Raw genomic sequence first — 17,603 nt, 5'->3', positions numbered from 1 at the left:
ATCATCTACTTTTCTCTTGCTCCCACCCATCATTCCCAGCTCTGTGTTCTGGAACAACATTTAACACAATATCCATTCAAATTTTTGGACCATCACCTCTATGCCCATCTCTCCATTTCTCTTCTGCAATTCTACCCAAGTATTTTCTCTTCAGACTCAGCATCACCTGTTCCTTCAACCAAATCTTATTCGTATGTCTTGGTTTGAAACTTCTTGCCCTACACCTGTTGTTAACAGCATCAATAGATCACATCAAAAAGTGCTCTGCTCCCTTGTCACTCCTATGCTCAAAACACTTGGCTCTGTCACTGTAGAATGATAGTGGGCTAGCTTCCAAAGTCACCAGCAGCTCCCTGCTGCTGCGTCTCCTATTATAAACCCTGAAGCAACCACCACTCACAAGAATTGCCTGCAGGTGCATCCTCTGGTTGTCAAATTCCTTGTACCTAGAAGCTACCCCTAGGCTGAGCCAGCTGTGACTGCCCTGCATCCTTACTTGACAGTCTGCTTCACACACTGAACTTAAAGTCAATGAAAACCCCCATGTTTCTTCTTCTCTAACCTATTGGCTTGCCAAATCTCCCATATTCTATGCCTGTGCAAGTTCTTTTTCACCCTAAGCATAGAACCTTATACTTATCTCTATAAAGTCTATCCTGTTATAATTCAGCAACAGGTGACTATGGTAGAGTGCAGAAAGAACCACTTTTGGAATTAGGAGAACTATGTTCAAGTTATATCTATGATATTTAGTAGCTATGTGACCATGTACAAGTCACATACCCTATCAATGCCCACTGAGAATCTGTCTAAAATTTAAAAGTGTAGAGGAGGTGTCTATTTGCATTGGTAGAGAGCTCAATGGTAGTTCCCTCTACCAATGAAACTCCAATCCTACTAAAAAAACAATTTGGTCCTTGATTCTAGTGTGACATTGCCTTTTGGGTCTGAGTGCTGCTACCCAACTGTTCTTTCCAATTGTGTGTTACCTTCAAATTTAAGGAGCTCAAAATACATGCCTTCATTTGAGTCATTGACAAATATACTAAAAAGGAAAGGAATTAGGACAAAGCACTCTGATGCTTTACTAGAGACTATCTTTCAGATTGATAGAATTTCATTTTATTGATCAAAACTCTGAGCACCGTAGGTCAATCAAACAGAAATCAACCTAATTTAGTGCACATCTGTCCATTCACAAAGATACCATCAAAGACAAAACATCGCAATATAGTAGGGAAAAAAAAAACATTGTTTCGAACATCTTGGCTTTAGCCTTGGCTCTACTGTTAACTAGTTAAAATCATGTAATGTCTCCAGACTTCAATGTTATCATTTATGAAATAAGAGCATAGGATAGACAATTTCTAAGTTCCTTTTTTGTTGCTTCTATTGACCTCCCATTATTCCCACTCATTGGACATGTGCCTCCTAAGGCAATAGACAATTCCCTATCTATGACCCCCTTACCTGAGCTTCATTCTTGTGGAATTCTATCATCTCAGAGAAATAACCATTCATGCCATCTACTTTGTTTTTAGTACTCTTTAGTGACTTTATGAATACAATTCCTTTGAACTTCTTGTTTCCTGTTTAGTGCATTGCTTTCTCTATGTTATCTTACAAAATATATTGGCGCATCACAGAAACTTGCAGGAGCCCCTTTCTCTCTAACAGAATGTTAAAAAAAAGCAATACACTGGAACAATGTGTGAACATACCGTAATTAGCTGAGCATTCCTTATGACCACCCTATCGCTTGTCTAATGGTGAAAAAAGAAATGATTCAGATTTGGAAAGCAGAAAATCAAAACTCATCTGTAGCAGCCATCTGTTTCTTTGTATGGGCTCTAGTCTTAAAAAATATGTATGTCACATTCCGCTTTTTGAGTCTATCACCTCTCTGTCAGGAGGTGAATAGTAGCCTTTGTCATTTGTCCTTTGGAATTATGGGCTTATCTTAATGTGAAGCTGCCCAGTAATTCCTAACAACTACCTTAAATTTATATTTGTTGGTAGGTCAATGATTTCTTTGATCCAGGTTGCAATCCATTCATGCCTTAGAAGTCTGTAGGACTCTTGTCAGTGTTCTTCAGTAAATCCTCCACAGGGGTCCACCCAACTGGCTATGAACTGTTCTCTAAATCATTTGACCATATCCAGATATCCGTGGAGCATCAGTTATCCCCCACTTTCTCCATATAATCCTTTCACCTTCTTTTCTAGTCATACTCTTTCTCATGGTATCCTTTTCTTCTTGATACTTTTTCTTCTTAAGTCTTTGTCAATTATATGTTGTCAACTACTCATATGCACCATATGTCTCTCCATTGTATTTTTTAATCTTCTAAAACTTTAATTTATCAGAAACTTTCATCTCATCACTTAGAGTTACACAGGATCATCAGAAGATTCAAGTGAAAGGATGGACCTATCCAAGTGCCTCATCATACCATATGGGTGACCATGGTTCTCAAAAGATATGACAGTAGAATACAAACAGGTCCCACTAATCTAGAAAGGTTTTGAGTATCACCCAGTGTTGGGCCCATCTTGTCTCAGAACTATGATTAGCCTAGCTATGTTTGCAGTTCCAACTCACAAAGACCATTTACTAAAGAGAGGATTGTCTACACACCAAAGAAAGCAATTGGCAAGCATATTCTTCAAGCCCAATCCAGAGTCTCCAAGGTCCCACACAAAATAGTTCTTATTGTCTCTTACACTCTGAGAAGGAGGAATCATTTCATCCTGGGGTCCCCCACAAATTGCCACAGGGGATATATTGGGAGGCTCTTCTGTGGGGGCTACTTCATGGTCTACATGATGTGGCAGTTCCCAGTTCCTTGTTCTTGGCTGATATCCCTGATCACATGGCTCCTCCACTATCTTTTGCTGTCCGTTAGGCAGATCCATTTGCTCTCACAGGATTTTCTTGATACCATTAAGGTGTTACAATTCCTCTGCAAAGCCCCAAACCTTAGAAAAGAAGTGCCACATTAAGAATGTCCATTTGTTGAGGCTTAGACCTGTAGCAGGAGTTCTTAACCTGGCGTCTGTGAAATAGGTTTTTAAAAATATTTCGGTAAGTATTTTTCTATTAATTGGTTTCCTTTGCAATATGATGTATTTTATTTTACACATTTAAAAATACCATTCTGAGAAAAGGTTTGTAGGATTTCCAAAGCTTCTAAAGTGGTCCATGCCACAAAAAAAGGGTAAGAACCCCTGACCTGGAGACACATCAATGAATAAAATTGTTTTAATACTATATGCTCTGTTCTATCTAGATAAATGGGAATTCGCAACAATGAATGATTATGTCACTTGATTGAATTCTTGACCAAGCCATGATTTCTTCCCCAATTATAGGTATTAAATAGCCCTTCTTCTTCTGGCATATACTGGCTGTGTGGCTCTAGGAAAGACATTTATCCTTTCTATGCCCTCGGCAACTCCCTAAGATTCTAAGTTGCAACATCCTATCCTTGCTCTAGACCAAGGAATTATACCAAAGTACTATTCTTTAGTAGGGGTGATGATATGACCCCAGTTATTCAATAATGGTACTCCATTCACTGCTAGTATTATTCAAATCATGTTAGGTGGTACTATTTCTCAGCAGTTCCTTAAGTATAAACTCCCTACAACAATGGCAATAGCCATTATCAATAACAACTCTAAGCATTTACAAGATGATGGGGGAGGAGAAAATGAGTCTTATATAGAACCTCTTTTGTGTCAAGAACTGAACTAAGTGCTTTACCTCACAACCACCCCATGAGGTAGGCACTGTTATCATTTTACAGTTGAGGAAATGAAAGCAAACCCAGGTGAAATGATTTGCCCAGGATCATATAGCTAATAAGTGTCTATGGCTGCATTTGAACTCAGGTCTTTCTGACTCACCACTTTGCCACCGAGCTGCCTATCATGTTCGAGGGACTATATTAGCTGGGAATAGAAGGGGGAAGAACAACCCCTCTCTGCAAGAAGCTTATATTCTACCAGGAAAAAAATGTTTATAATTTTATGAGAGCTTCTGGGATAAGGGGAAGGTCAATTAAGCCATGAAGCATATAAGATGGGAGTGTTGGAATGCATGATCTCTAAGCTCCCTTCAAGCTCTAGAATTTTATGATTCAACTTTAATTCCCTCTTTGTTGATTAGTGGGAAATCTGAGAAGAATGTATAGTAAGTTCCATTTTCTACCTACGCAATTAATGTAGGAGGTTGGGGCAAGGTTAAATGCCAACCCATGAACACCTGCAGAAGTCTGTGGAGTGATCTGATTTGGGAGGTTTGGCATGAGTTTTAAAAAGATTGAGGCTTCACTATGGAATAAAAATCAACCAGGTCCACAGTGCAAGATGAATTATTTTCAGATACCAGAATGCATTCCATTATAGTACTGAGAAGCAGTTTGCCAAGATTGAAAGCAATCATCTGGTCATTGGTTATGGGAGAGTGAAATAAACAAAATCACCATAGGTACTTAGCATTTTAGCCAGCAGGTGGTTCTGAATATTTCCCTGTATATGTGTGAATGGCACAACAATTTCCTAAACCTTCTGGATATAGCAAGTGGGCATAGTCTCAGTTTACAAACAAGCCAGATTAACAACTCTCCCTAGGTCCAGGCAAAATTTAAAAATAATTGAAGCCAATTAAAAGATGCTGCTTAATGACAATGAGAACTTCATCTTCCACATGTAACCAAATTATTCCTGGGTGGTAATGAAAGCAGTAAAGTAGGAAGACCTGAAGTTGGAGGACTGGGTTCAAATCCCAGTTATTCTATTTTCTATCTGGGTGACCTTGGGCAGATAACTTCAGGTCTCTGGGACTCAGGTTCCTCATTTCTAAAATAAGGCCGTTAGATCCATGGGTCCCTTATAATTATAAACCTATGGTCTCATATTTAAGAGGAATGACTTTTAGGTGGTTTGAAGCTATAAGACAGGGCTCTTATGAGGTAAAGAAAAAAGTTTGATCTTTGTTCTCCAAAAAATTAAAAGCTTTTAACAGCTGCTGCTGGTTTCCAATGAATAAGGAATCATTTTCTAAGGCTGTGGATAACTTGAGCTATGCAGGTCCTTAATCTACTCCTCCTGAAAAGAACCAGAAGGATTATAAGATGACAAAGGTGAATATTCTGCCTAAGTTTTCCAGACAATTATCTCTGTTGGCATATACATAAACAGGTAATACTGAAGTATTTCAAAATTATTAAGTTACTATAGGTAAGTGAAAGATGTTAGGAGAAAATAAACATTCATCCAATGACCAACTCTAGAGATAGCTAGATGACAAATAGATAGATGATAAATAGACAGACAGACAGATAGATAGATAGATAGAACCAATAACTATCTGAGATTTGAAAATTTTTATCATTTAGACTTTTAAAAAACAATTTGGACAAAATGACAGATTTGCCATTTTCATTTTTGGATGGGAAACAAATAGGAGAATTTATTCACAATGCTTGCCAAGCTAAAAACCTGCTCCTTAATCAAAACTCCTGTCCCATTTTTCATATGCAATATGGCTGTTTTCCAGACAAATGATGCTAATTATAAGAATATGTATTAACGACTAACTGAAGAAAAACTTTGGCCCTTGCTTTCAATGTAGTACTTCAAGTAGCTAACAGACTCTATTAATTGGTGACAAAATTTAGAAATATTAGTTGCCATTGCAATGGAACTGTTATATCTCTTTCTATAATCACACTGTCGATTTCCATGGCTCATTTATTTCATGGAATGAAAATAGATTTATGTGAATTCTATTAACCTATGAGCAACTTTCTCTTGTGAAGCCAAGTGGAGGGGAATAACTTTACCATTTTGCATTCCAGGCACAGCAAGGCCAAGCAAACTCTACACAGTCACACAGTAAGTCAGGTAAATAGCAGAGCCAGGGATAGCATCATTCTGGCCTTCTGACTCCAGGATATGTTTCCTGGATTAGAAATATTTTATGCTTCCTTCCTTACATGCAAACCAATCATTATACCTGATTTGCACATCATTTCAAACTAGACAAAGAAATTTCTTCATTTTGAAATACAGCTCAGATTTCTTTAAAGTCTACCTAAAGCCAGTGCTCCCTGTGTCACAGTAAAAATAGCTGGATTTGGAGCAGGAGTGCTTGAAATTTGTGAAGACGACTGCTGCCCTAGGTTCTGAAAATGATATCTGGGTCTCTCATTTCTGTGTTAAGCCCTATTTTTAGCTGTAGCTTTCCATTGAATGAAAATTAATGGCTAGAGCCTGAAGAAGCAAGATTATTGGGGATTAGAAGACACTGAAAGAAACCCAACATATTGAATGAAATGAGGAATGTGAGAAAAAGTCAAGAAGTAATGCCGAAGGCAAGACCATTGAGAGGAAATAGAAATATGTGTGTATGTATGCAAGTACAAACATGTATTACTTTCTAATGGAATGACCATATATGTGTGTGTTTATCTATCTCTCTCTCTTTATCTAATCTATTCCTCTACTAAGGTCCTACAAAAATTTGTTTCCTCCCAATGGTGGCAGTAACTGTGGGTTCTCAAAAACTGTACCAGCAAAGCACAAATTCTGGTAGGTACTACCAAGCTGGAAAAGTACAATGGATAGAATGCTAGACCTAGAGGCAGGGAGAACTGAATTCAAATATAGTCTCAGGTACTCATTAGTTGTAGGACCCAGGGCAAATCACTTAACCCCTGCCTGCCTCAATTTCTCATCTGCAAAGTTGGAACAACAGCAGTACCTTCTTTCCAGGTTCATTGTGAGGATTAAATTAGATAATATATGTAAAATACTTTGCAAACCTTAATGAGCTAAATAAATGATAGTCATTATTATCAGGGGAAGGGGCAGAATGCTCATTTGTTTTGTTACTTGAGTTTTCAAGGAAGGATTCAAATAGCAAGTAGTACTTAAACTGAGACTAGAAGGGGGCTTCAAAGAAGCAGAAATGATAAGGGAGAGAATCCTAATTATAGGGAATAGCTTGTACCAAAACACAATAAGCATAAATGGAATGTAGGATTCCATAGACACATTACGTTTGCTAGAACATGAATTGTGTTATGGGTAGTAATGTGAAATCAGTCTGTAAACATTGGAATCATATTATGAAGGGCTTTAAAGATCAAGGTGAAGAAACTGTATTTTAATCTAGATACAATAGGCATCACTGAAGTTTCCTAAGCAACAGAATGATGTGGTCAAACATGCATTAGAAATATCAGATTGGCAGTTGTGCAGAAGATGAATTGGAGAGGGGAGAGATGAAATTCAGGGAGACCAATTAGGAGGCTGTTCAAATAGTACAGGTGAGGAATGATGAGGACCTAAGCTAGAGTGATGTTATTATGCTACCACAAATAATCATTGGTTGGAAAAATGTATGCCTGGAATACTGTATATTATAAACCAATGCCAGGACCGTTGCCACTTTTCAGAAAATGTTTGTCCTTGCAAATTCATTGTCTGATTGGCTCCACTTTCCTATTTATTCATGCCAATAATCAGTAAGACTCGTAAGGACCATTGTTTAAATCCAAAAGAATTTTCTTTAGAAAACCATCTTCATTTCAACCCTTCCTTTGCTTGATGAGATAAAGGTTGACATCCTGTAAAGTGGCGCATTCACAACATAGTCACACTAGGAACCTTTTCAAAGAGTGACCTATATTTTTAATTCTATTTTTAAAAAGATCATTATAACATAATAAAATTTGATCATAGATTTTTTAATGTGCCTCCAGTTCTAATTCCCACCCTTTCAAAATTTTCTAATATGGAACTAGTGAAAGGTTAATAAATACTCCTTACATGAAACCTGAGTAAGATACATTCATATGCATCTGATATGTGATTTTCCTGAGGATTCCAAAACAGAAACAAATGACACTTTCAGGGACTTTTGATAAACAAAACTTGTCTTGATTTGATGAGAATATGAGGAATCTAAACAGATTATATACAATCAAAAGCTTTCCTCTGGTCCTTGAACGCCTCATCAATTGACCCTCAACTTTCCTTTCCCTTCAGCTTCCTTGATTTTTTGCTGCTCCCTTGACCTCTCTTAACTCTTATTTTCCTCTTAGTATTACAAATCTTGAGCTTGAAGAGATCTTAGAAGGCATCTAGTCCAATTTCATCATTTTACATTGAGGAAACTGAAGACCGAAGGAAGGAAGTGATTTGCTGAACTTCAAACAGATAAGCTTTCTTTAGAAGCAATGTTCCTTCCATTGCACTAAGAATATTTGTCCCTTCTGCCTCCAAAAGTTCCCTAGCACCACCACCAGGACCACCACCAGCACCACCAGAATAACAGTGCCATCATCACCACCACCACCAACAACATCAGCAGCAGCAGCAGCAACAACTGCAAACAACAATACAACCTTTCCTACCACACGGGTGGAAAAGTCAGCCTCACAGAGTCTGGTTAGATATTTTTGGTTGACAAGTTCAGGATGCTTTGAAAAAAGTTTCTAAGAGAAGAAAGGCAGCCACTCGACTCAGAGAAAAGGAGATGGAGTCCTGAGGACACAATATCCTTTCTTAATGCAGAAAGAAGATTCTAATTTAAACAGAACATTAAGTGAATTATCAACCCATTTTATGGTCCTCTCTGAAAAGAGATGGCTAAGGTAAAAGGTAAGAATAGCATCTGATGCTCCAGGCTTTTATTTCAAGAGGCATGCTTTAAATTTCATGTTGGCATCTCTGATGTGGAAACAAAACAACACACTAATAATAAGTCTCATCATTTCTTCTTCCCTCAGTGCCTGAAGGTATTAGAGTCTATTTCTATTGGTATGGTTGTTTCATTAAGAAACTTTCCTAGCATTGTATTTTTTTCAAGAACAAGTAATGAGTTTCTTTGTTTTGTATACTTGGAAGTGGGGGAGGAGATAGGAGAAAGGAAGTAGGAAGGAGATTAAAATAAGTCTAAGTAATTCTATCACTGAATGTATAAATATAGATAAGCATATATGTATATATATTATACATACATACATACATATATATATATATATATATATATATACATACATACATGTGTGTGTGTGTCCTCAAAATCACTAAAGGACTGATTGTCAAAATGCAGTGATCCTTACTAAAACAGGAAAAGCCTCAGTCTTGGCAGTTGAAGAGCATGGACCTTAATAGAAGGATATATATGGAGGGTGATTAGTATTTTGAAAGAAGAATCTTTAGTCTGTTTTCTCTTCTACCATTGAACCCATGGTTTTTGTTTGTTTGTTTTTTGTTTTTTGTTTTGTTTTGTTTTAGGAAGACTTTGAACTGGTCCTCATCTCAGTGATAATAGATTCGGAGAAAATTCATCTTAGTAAAGCATCAACCATCTCGGACTTGTCTTATTTCAAAGAATAAACAAGAATTCTCTTCTGTTTATATCCTCTTTTCTCAGTGTTTGCTATCAAGCATTCTACTTTTCAGGGCAGTTAGGTGTAGCAAGGTATACAGCACTAGACCTGGAGTCAGGAGGACCTGAGTTCAAAGCCAGCCTTGGATGCTTACTAGCTGTGTGACCCTGGGCAAGGCACTTAGCCCTGTTTGCCTCAATTCTTTCATCTGTAAAATGAGCTGAAGAAGGAAATGGCAAACCACTCCAATGTCTTTACCAAGAAAACCCCAAATGGGGTCACAAAGAGTTGGACATGACTAAAATAATCGAACAACAGCAAATTCCATTTTCCTGACCAAGGACTGAGAATCATATGGCACATTCTGACATGAATTCCTGCAGGTAATTTTGAATAGACCACAGACTCTATAGATTCTGATCACCAAGAAAATATTTATTTATCTTCAAGAGACATTATAAAGCTTGTCATTTCAAAAAAAATGATCATTTTAATTTACTTAAATATAAAAACTACAATAGAGAGAGGCAGTGTGGTAGTACAGTATGTAGTCTTGGGGGTCAGGAAGAATTGGGTTGAAATAGGCCTCTGCCACGTACTGTATGACCCTGGGCAAATCACTCAATTTCTGTGTATCTCAGATAACTCCCTAGAATGTATCTAGTAAATTACAGATACTGCGATTTGCATTGATGGAGATCTTTGTCTCACTAGAGAATCACAGATCCTTACATATTTTTATGAGTATAGAAAAACAAAAATCCTTACTATGAACCTATAAGTAAAAGGGGAACGAGTTACTTATGATATTTACTCCAGAGAAAAAGAATGTAGCCACCGTCAGGCTCACAGACTTGTAATAGTATATAAAGCAGGGCAATAAAAAAGTAATTGGAAAAGATACTGACAAATTATGAGGAGGAACATATGTGTGCATGGTCAGATATGGTGGCACGTACATCTCAACCCACATACTGACTCTGCAGAGGAAACAGAACTAGAAACATCAGTCAGAAGAACTAGAAAAGCACAAGAAGGAGGTATAGGAACAAAGAGGTCTATGGGCCACAGAATCCTATGAGGATTTCCCTACATTACAGCAAAGTATAAGTATATATTATGAGAACCCTCACCTGTGCCTCCTCCAGAAGCTGTTACATGCTTCGTGGAACCGGTCATAATCTGGTAAACCAATCTTCCTAGATGGGCTAAACCCGGTCAAGGGTTGCCAACAGGCTTCAAACCCCTTGGATGAGTTAATGAGGTTGTCTTACCCAAGCATGTGAAAACTTACCCTGATGGAATGGATCGATGAGAACTATTTGTTCCAATGACCACAAAGGCAGCTGAAGCAAGCTTTGTAGAGCACTTAGAGCTTGGTCAGACACCATCGATGGCAAGGTCAGCCACTGCATCAGGGCTCTCTCCAGTCTTCCTGACTTTTGTCTTGCCACTGGATTTTGATGACTCAGCAGAGAGTGGGGCTGATGACTTTGTATACATCTGCTTTGCTTAAATCTAATTCACACACAAGTTGAGACATAGCGCTGTGATATTGGTGGTACTCTTTGAAATGAAGGACGAAGAATAAACCATAGAGGAAACTAAAATGACTAGTCACTGTTTTATCTATCACCAATGAGATAGGAGCTATTTCTTAGCAATGAAATTTCTAGATAACTATGCAAGGGCCTGCATCCAATGTTTTGTGTTGTGGTAATCTTTATAGAAATATTTTTCTTACCTATACCCCCCTGACTTCTTAAATAATTATATACATATGCATATATAATATATACATATATACATGTGTTTATATTTGTGCATATATATGTACATATATATGCTATATTTACAAATATATACTCGTATACACTTATACACTCTTCTCCTCAGTCTTCTTAAATGTGTGTGTGTGTGTATGTGTGTGTGTGTGTGTGTCTGTGTGTGGCATAGTTGTTGGAGTACCAGTCCTGGAGTCAGGAAGACTCATCCTCCTGAGTTCAAGTCCAACTTCAAATAGTTACTAATTGTGTGAGCTTGGGCAAGTCACTTAACCCTGCTTGCTTCATTTTCTTCCTCTGAAAAATGAACTGGAGAAAGAAATAGCAAGCCACTCCAGTATCTTTGCCAAGAAAACCACAAATGGCATCATGTCAAATGCGACCAAAAAAACCAAAATGTTTTTGTATGCATATCTGCGTATGTATTTATATACACATATATATATGTATGTATACATATATGCATATATAAACATGTGTATATATGTATATATGCATACATGGGTGTGTGTACAAGGGTACATACCTGTATTTATGTTCATTATGCATTCTATTTAAGGAGGTACAGAGGTATAGTTTAAAGATTTCAATAAAAGTTATAATATAAAATATCTGTATAAATGCATACATATACATATATACACACATCTACACATATATACATATATATGAGGCATAACTGCTTAGTGAATAAAGAGCTGGCCACTAAGCTACGAAGACCTGAGTTTAAGCCCTACCCCTGATGAATATTGGCCAGGTGACTCTGGGCAATTCACTTAACCTCTCAGTATTCTAAGTAGCTCTCTATGGCTCCAAGTTGAAGAGAAGACACCAGCCTGTATTGGTAGAGGGACTTCTCAAACCTCCAATTTTCCTATACTAATTAAATCTCAACCATTCCCATTTCCTATGTGTATGTTCTATAATTTATAGTTTTACAGAACCACCTAGGGTACTGAGAGATTAAGTGACTTGGCCATAGGGCTACAGAACCAACACGTGGCAAAGGTAAGACGACCTCAGGCCTTTCTGACTCAGTTGCTTGCCTTCTATCTGGTATGCTTGCTTTGCTAGGGAGATAGGAGTATGTGTCTCATATTCAGCAGAGATGACTAAGAGTCTTCACTGTGAACTTCCATTTTCACGATTTTAAGAGCTGCCTATCCCTGTGCATTTTTCTGTCTACGTTTTTTATTAAAGAAAGAGATTTCCATCTTCTCCCTCAATGTCAGATTTTCACTTTTCAGTGGTTTTACTATTCCTATTTCTGCATTTCCTGCTCCATTCATAAATACTTGTTCCCAATTAGGTTTTGTAATCATTCAGCTTTCATTTGGGGAGATAGAAAGGAAAAACTGTGATTAATTCTAAAGTGCTATAACTACAGAAGAGTTGAGAATTGCTGGGTTAAGGCATTAAACATGATGACAACTGGGTTAAGTTTCAGTTTCTTTCCAGGAAAGTTAGTTCCACAAAGGACCAGTTCCTTTCCACAGCTACAGAGTGTCCCTAGCTGTAGCCAACTGTCTTAAAAATGTGTGCCTGGGGCGGAGCCAAGATGGCGGCTGGAAAGCAGGGACTAGCGTGACCTCCCTGCCAAGTCCCTCCAAAAACCGATAAAAAATGGCTCTGAACCAATTCTAGAACAGCAGAACTCACGAAACAGCAGAGGGAAGCAGGGCTCCAGCCCAGGACAGCCTGGATGGTCTCTAGGTGAGGTCTATTCCACACAGAGCTGGGAGCTGGGAGCTGGGAGCGGAGCAGAGCAGAGCCCAGCCTGAGTGGCTCGGATCAACGAGACCAGGAGCCGGGCAGAGCGGGCCCTAGCACCCTGAATCAGTGAGCCTCGGCAGTTACCAGATTTCTCAGCCCACAAACAACAAAGACAGAGGAGAAGGTTAGTGGGAAAAGCTGCGGGAGTGGAAGGAGTTCGAGGTTCGGCTACCAGCCCCAGGGGCAGTGGAGGTGGGGCAGCTACACCTGTTGTTGCTTCCGGCCCCAGGCTCACCTGGTGGGAGGAATTAAGTGGCAGATCAGAGCAGGAGTGCATAGCCTGCTGAAGATCTAAGCCCAGTCCAGGTTGGGGGTTCTTGGGGAAGGAGCAGTGCTGGTGTGGCAGAGCTGGCACCTCCCCGCCAAACGTGGAACATAGAACTCTTTAGTCTACAAGCAGTCATACCCCACCGAAAAACTCAAGGGTCAAGTTAGTTGGTTGGGAATATGGCCAAGCAGTGAAAATGCACCCAGATGCAGTCTCAGACTCTGGATTCTTTCTTTGGTGATAAAGAAGACCAAAACATACAGCCAGAAGAAGTCAACAAAGTGCAAGAGCCTACACCAAAAGTCTCCAAGAAAAACATGAACTGGTCCCAGGCCATGGAAGAGCTCAAAAAGGATTTGGAAAAGCAAGTTAGAGAAGTAGAGGAAAAATTGGGAAGAGAAATGAGAAGGATGTGAGAAAACCATGAAAAACAAGTTGATGACTTGCTAAAGGCGACCCAAAAAATACCGAAAAATACACTGAAGAAAACAACACCTTAAAAAATAGACTAACCCAAATGGCAAAAAGAGCTCCAAAAAGCCAATTAGGAGAAGAATGCCTTGAAAGGCAGAATTAGCCAAATGGAAAAGGAGGTCAAAAAGACCACTGAAGAAAATACTACTTTAAAAATTAGATTGGAGCAAGTAGAAGCTAGTGACTTTATGAGAAATCAAGATATTATAAAACAGAACCAAAGGAATGAAAAAATGGAAGACAATGTCAAATATCTCCTTGAAAAAACCACTGACCTGGAAAATAGATCCAGGAGAGATAACTTAACAATTATGGACTACTTGAAAGCTATGATCAAAAAAAGAGCCTAGATATCATCTTTCAAGAAATTATCAAGGAGAACTGCCCTGATATTCTAGAGCCACAGGGCAAAATAGAAATTGAAAGAATCCATCAATCGCCTCCTCAAATACAACCCAAAAAGAAATCTCCCAGGAATATTGTCGCCAAATTCCAGAGCTCCTAGATCAAGGAGAAAATACTGCAAGCAGCCAGAAAGAAACAATTTGAGTATTGTGGAAACCCAATCAGAATAACCCAAGATCTAGCAGCTTCTACATTAAGAGATCGAAGGGCTTGGAATATGATATTCCGGAGGTCAATGGAGCTAGGATTAAAACCAAGAATCACCTACCCAGCAAAACTGAGTATCATGCTCCAAGGCAAAATATGGATTTTCAATAAATTAGAGGACTTTCAAGCTTTCTCAGTGAAAAGACCAGAACTGAATAGAAAATTTGACTTTCAAACACAAGAATCAAGAGAAGCATGAAAAGGTAATCAAGAAAAAGTACAAGAAAAAGAAATTGCAAGGGACTTACTAAAGTTGAACTGTTTTGTTTACATTCCTACATGGAAAGATAACATGTATGATTCATGAGACCCCAGTATTGGGGTAGCTGAAAGGAATATGCATATATGTATATATGTTTATGTGTGTGTGTATATATATATATATGTATTTAAGTGAATGTGTATGTATGTATATATCTATGTGTATATATATATATATATATAGAGAGAGAGAGAGAGAGAGAGAGAGTGGACACAGGGGGAGTTGAAGATGAAGGAAAGATATCTAAAAGAAATAAAATCAAATTAAGGGATGAGAGAGGAACATATTGAGAGAGGGAGATAGGGAGAGATAGAATGGGGTGGATTATCTCACATAAAGGTGGCAAGAGGAAGCAGTTCTGTGGGAGGAGGGGAAAGGGCAGGTGAGGGGGGAGTGAGTGAATCTTGCTCTCATCAGATTTGGCCTGAGGAGGGAATACCATACATACCCAATTGGGAATCTTACCCCACAGGAAAGAAGAGGGAAGAGGATAAAAAAGGGGGGGATGATGGAGGGGAGGGCAGATGGGGGTGGAGGTAATCAAAACCAAACACTTTCAAAAGGGGACAGGGTCAAGGGAGAAAATTCAATAAAGGGGGATGGGTTGGGAAGGAGCAAAATATAGTTAGTCTTTCACAACATGAGAATTGTGGAAGGATTATACATGTTGAATTGCTTGACTTCTTGGGGCGGGTGGCTTGGAAGGGAGGAGGGGGGAGAATTTGCAACTCAAAGTTTTTAAAAACAGACGTTCAAAAACAAAAAAAAAGTTTTTTGCATGCAACTAGTAAATAAGATACACAGGCAATGGGGAGTAGAAATTTAGCTTGCCCTACAAAAAAGGAAGGGAAAAGGGGATGGGAGGGGAGTGGGTTGACAGAAGGGAGGGCTGACTGGGGAACAGGGCAACCAGAATATACGCCTTCTTGGAGTGGGTGGGGGGAGGGTAGAAATGGGGAGAAAATTTGTAGTTCAAACTCTTGTGAAAAACAATGCTTAAAACTAAATATGTTAAATAAATAAGTTAAATTAAAAAAAATGTGTGCCTTCAGTAAGAGCCACTGAGCTCCCTGGGAATTAAAATAATAGCCAAGACATTATTTTTTTTCAATGAAAACAGTTTATTTACTTAATATTGGGTGATAGAGCATAGATCTCTAATGGTATCCCATCACCACTGCTGAAACAAACTACTCAAACAAGACTGGTAATATAGTAATATCATTCATTAATCAATAAATATTTATTTCCTGCATTCTTTGTACCAAATACTGGGAGGGATAAAAAGAAGAATTCATGGCCTCTGCCCACCATGCTTTACCATCTAATTGGAGACCAGGAATAAAGCAGTTCATGTCCCTAATTCTCACTCTTATTTGTTATTGTTGTTCAATCATTCAGTCATGTGCTACACTTCATTACCCCATGGACCACGGCATACCAGGCCCTTCTATGCTCCACTGTCTCTCGAAGTCTGTCCAACTTCATGTTTGTTGTTTCCATGATACTATCTATTCCTCTCATCCTCTCCTGTTCCTTTTCCTTTTGCTTTCAATCTTTCCCAACCTCAGGCAGGGTCTTTTCCAATGAAACCTGTCTATTGTTGAATGGACTCCTTAATTGTTCTCCCTATATCAAGTGTCTCCCCACTCCAGCATATCCTTCACACAGCAGCTTAAGTACAGATCTGCCCATGATATTCCTCTCCTCAATAACTTTAGTAGCGCAGAGGACTAAATATAACTTTTGGCTTTTAAAGTTCTTCACATCCTGTCCCCAACTTACTTTTCAGAATCACTGGACATTATTCTCATTCTTACACCCCAAGATGTAGCCAACTTCCCTTTTCTCTGCTCTTATACATGGCCCTCAAGCTTCCATCTGCATGCCTTTGCTATGGCCATCTCACATGCCTAGAAAGACCTCGACTTCATAAAGTATCTCTTTTTCTTCAGGATGAAGCTCAAGTATCTCTTTCGTTCCTTGAAGCCCTTATTGGTCCCATAACTACTTTGTATTTATTCTTTTTTTCTGCTTATTCTATATGTACTTATGTATGCCCATATTGTCTCCATTAGGATCAAATGAGATAATTGTAAAGTACTGGAATGCTTATTCCTTTCTCTTCCACTCCTTCCCTCCCCCCCCTTCTATTAAAATTTAAGACTCTTGAGAAAAGGAATTTATTCTTTCTTTGTGTTTGTATCCCTAGGACCTAGCACTGTACCTACTACATAGTAGACATTTAATTAATGCATGTTTATTGATTTATGACTACAGTAGAAGAGACCCAAGGCAGTGAGATACAGATTGTCAAGTGACCAGTCAAAAAAAGGTGTTCTTGAAGTCCATGGAAAGGAGAGGTCACCTCAGCAGGGGTAGTCAGGAGAGATTCACAGAATTCCTCCCTTTAGAATTCTATCATATACTACTCTATATGACTTCCACTCTTCAATACATGGACAAAATTTGTTCCTTTGAAATCTCCCTATAGTACAAAAGTAGGAAAAAAGAAAACCCTACTTCCCTTTATCATAATGTAAAAATTATGGAATATGTGTTAGAGCCTAGCCATTTATTGGTGTGTTTCTGCCATCCAGTTTCAAGTCAGGGAATCTTTGTGCCCAACCTGTGGTAGAGCCTACTGAGCTCATAATGGTTTGATCAGCCACAGTTAGATCCCAACATAAAGATGTCATTTTGATCCTCTTCAATTATAAAGAACAACAAGCCATTGAATGGCAATATAATTAGAGTGATACCTGGGCCCTTCCACATGCAATACACACATGGGCTTTCCAAAAAGAAAAAAAAAATCCCAGTTTCCAACATTTTATGAGTCAACATCAACTGAAAATTCCAGTCCCTGAGACCTCATCCATACATCTACTTTCTACTAAGCTAAACAGGAATTTATAGCTCTAAGGTTGGAAGGCATTTGGGTGGTTCTAGAGGATGATCCTCCTCTGCCACTCATATAAAAATGAAGTAGTTGAGGCCCAGGGAAGATAAGTAACTTGTAC

The sequence above is a fragment of the Trichosurus vulpecula genome, chromosome 4 (genome assembly GCF_011100635.1).
Source record: "Trichosurus vulpecula isolate mTriVul1 chromosome 4, mTriVul1.pri, whole genome shotgun sequence".
Lineage (NCBI taxonomy): Eukaryota > Metazoa > Chordata > Mammalia > Diprotodontia > Phalangeridae > Trichosurus > Trichosurus vulpecula.
The sequence above is the reverse complement of the archived record's forward strand: the minus strand, read 5'-3'. Positions refer to the sequence as shown.